Genomic DNA, 3,485 nt, shown 5'->3' on the forward strand with positions numbered 1-3,485 from the left:
CATCCCTCAGCCCTCCTGATGCTGGCCAGTGTCCAGACTCGCAACAGTGGCTAAGAGTAGACACGCGTAAATGGAACATTGCTGGCAAGTCGTGATGAGCCGCACCTGGTGCCCATTGAGCCTCGTCACCGTAGCCATAAATCCACTATTGTGACTTTCCTCCAGTGAAACTATACGTCTGTGAGTGCATGAGGTGTACTTGAGGTTTTGGAGCAGATGATGATGATCATCATCACCAGAGTTGCTAAACGTCATTAAACATTTAAAACCAACATTCTACGCATGCTATTATTGCAGCATGCATACTGTGCACAGTACGCACATTTTAGTGTAGAAAACTATTTGCATTTGTAGTATGCATCCAGAGCAGTATAGTCTGCAAACTGTATAGACTACTGTAAAGAATAGTACATAACAAAATCCCACCATGCAATGGGTTGGATTTTACACTGCATTTTAATTTGATGAATTAAGCTGAAGTATGTAATTTCTGCACCCCTAGTGCCACCTATCAGAACTGCAGAAACGAATGGCTTACTTACAGCTGTCTTTGCATATTAAACTGCAATAGGAGAAAGTGTTGAAGACCAAAAAAGTTGCATACATTATTTCAGCCTTAACCTGATGTATTTGATTAGACAGTCAAGGGTTTGGGGGGAAAAATAAAATAAAGCAAAATAATCATATTAATTTCATATTATTGTCATAGTAAAACACAGTGCATACTGTTCATCCAATTTTGTTATGTTCTTTTTGTTATTTATTACTATTTTTTAATTTATTTCAGTTTTAGTAATTTTCTCATTTGATTAACTAGTCTAAGACTTGGGAAAACTGAATATAAAAATAATGCAAAATAATCAGTTATTTCATATTTATTATTGAAATAACATTTATATTGCATACTGTTCATGCAATTTTATGTGTTTTTTGTTATGTTTTTAGTTTATGTTTTTTTCTAAATAGCTTTAATTTATTTCAGTTTTAGTTTTAGTAATTTTTTTTATTTTACATTTTTTGATTAGATATTCAAAGTTTTGGGAAAACTGAATATAAAACAAATGCAAAATAATCATCTATTTTTAACAACATTTATATTGCATACCATTCACTTATTTGTAAATGCATGCAATCACCTGTACACCACACTCACATGTGCTTGCTAACATTAATTTTGCATTTCAAAATGTCTTTTGATGCTAAAACCACTGTTGCTAACTAAAACTATTAAAAATGATTTATCAAACAATTGAAATAAAGCCGAAACTTCATTGCATTTTCATTTCCTCACTTAATCTTTATGGATACAAACTTTTGTTTCTATGCTGGTTCCTGTGGGATGATCTGCTCAGTTCAAATGTACATTAAGAAAATAGGCCTTTCAGGCTTTACTGGCACTCTTACCTGAATCATTGCTGGACACATGCCTTTAATGGAAGCAACAGTGAGGAAGTAATGAGTACCAGACATCTTCCTTCAGGAAAGCGCACCTGATCCATGAAGAAGTACAGAGTGACAAACTGTCCTGCCGACAACAAGTCCTGCATCTGTCAGACTGGAGAGGGATGCTGTTAAATTACAAATGACAGAACAGCTCCATATCAGAGCCCAGACAAAAACACAGGAACTTTTCCCACAGTACTACTTTTCTTATGATAAAATATTCCATGTTACAAGCACAATTTACATAATTACGTAATCAGGACAATGCCATAAACTTCTCAGGGTGTTGTAACACTTGTTATGTTTGATTCGATTAAAACGAACTATGGTGCGATTGCTCTGTTAATGCGGTTCGTTTGAGTAAGGGTGCTTTCACACCTGTAGATCGATTGCTTTGTTCCGAAACAGGGATTAAAATTAGTACAATGTTGCTTTTTATTCTTGGTATGGTTCGCTTTCACACGGCAAAGTTTCTAAACGGACCAAATTTGTTAATACAAGTCACGTGCGAGTAAACTGTTCTCTCATTGGTCAAAATTCCACGGTTTATTTTATGAGATTCCACCGCTGTCATGGCTTTGCGGGCTTATTGTTGTTTTGTTTTTGTTTAGTTTTTTTGTAGCTGTCCTTATATTAATTTATTATTTTGAGCAGGAGTCCAGGATTCATCGGGAAAATTATTTTTAAATGCACCTACTACGAAGAAGAGCAATAAGATGGCATTATAAAATGAAAAAGTGCGCTTTGATTTTTGAATGGCGAAGACGTGCTCACCCACAGACATTCACTGGTTCATTTTGAGGTATTTGCAAAACTACAAAGCTAATGCTTTTCACGGAGCTTATGTAATTACCCATCATACATTGTGATATAGCCTGGTTCATTGGTCCGTTAGATCGGATTGCTTTCTCACTACAACTGAACCGCTCCAGAGTTCGTTTTCAATTGAGCCGAGACCACCTCATTCAGGCGATCTCGAACCGATTGTTTAATACAAGTCACGTGCGAGTAAACTGTTCTCTCATTGGTCAAAATTCCACGGTTTATTTTATGAGATTCCACCGCTGTCATGGCTTTGCGGGCTTATTGTTGTTTTGTTTTTGTTTAGTTTTTTTGTAGCTGTCCTTATATTAATTTATTATTTTGAGCAGGAGTCCAGGATTCATCGGGAAAATTATTTTTAAATGCACCTACTACGAAGAAGAGCAATAAGATGGCATTATAAAATGAAAAAGTGCGCTTTGATTTTTGAATGGCGAAGACGTGCTCACCCACAGACATTCACTGGTTCATTTTGAGGTATTTGCAAAACTACAAAGCTAATGCTTTTCACGGAGCTTATGTAATTACCCATCATACATTGTGATATAGCCTGGTTCATTGGTCCGTTAGATCGGATTGCTTTCTCACTACAACTGAACCGCTCCAGAGTTCGTTTTCAATTGAGCCGAGACCACCTCATTCAGGCGATCTCGAACCGATTGTTTTGGCGTGGATCCGAGCGTGATTGCCCTAAGAGGGCTGTAGCGTCTGGACCAATCAAACACACAATATATATTTTGTTAGCTATATTTAACAAATACTCTGTAACACCCCTCAGTTAACAAGCCATATGAGGACCTATGGACCCTTCCCCCCGAAATGCGTAACACCCCAGGAAGCCGAACAGGCCCCTGGTCCCCATGGCAACCACGACACCCTCCCCCCCGAAATGCGTAACCCCCCAGGAAGCCGAACAGGCCCCTGGTCCCCATGGCAACCACGACCCCTCTGCTTGACCAGATCCATTTACGACCTAATGGCATGTTGAGAAACACCTTTTTCACTACAATCTCCACAGGAAATCCAAAATGCACAGTAGAAATTGACTTTTCTACTAATTAATTCATAGGAAGACCTTTCTTTGAATGAACACACATACCCTTCAGGTCATTGTGTATATTATTGCTGTCTTGTATATAATCTGTTGTATTGTAGACTATTTTATGCATGCTTACGATAGAACCACTCATTCATGTAACCTTACATATAACGTGTTTGGT

This window comes from Sinocyclocheilus grahami, unplaced genomic scaffold, assembly GCF_001515645.1.
Source record: "Sinocyclocheilus grahami isolate Dianchi unplaced genomic scaffold, SAMN03320097.WGS_v1.1 scaffold19.1, whole genome shotgun sequence".
In the NCBI taxonomy this organism is placed as follows: domain Eukaryota; kingdom Metazoa; phylum Chordata; class Actinopteri; order Cypriniformes; family Cyprinidae; genus Sinocyclocheilus; species Sinocyclocheilus grahami.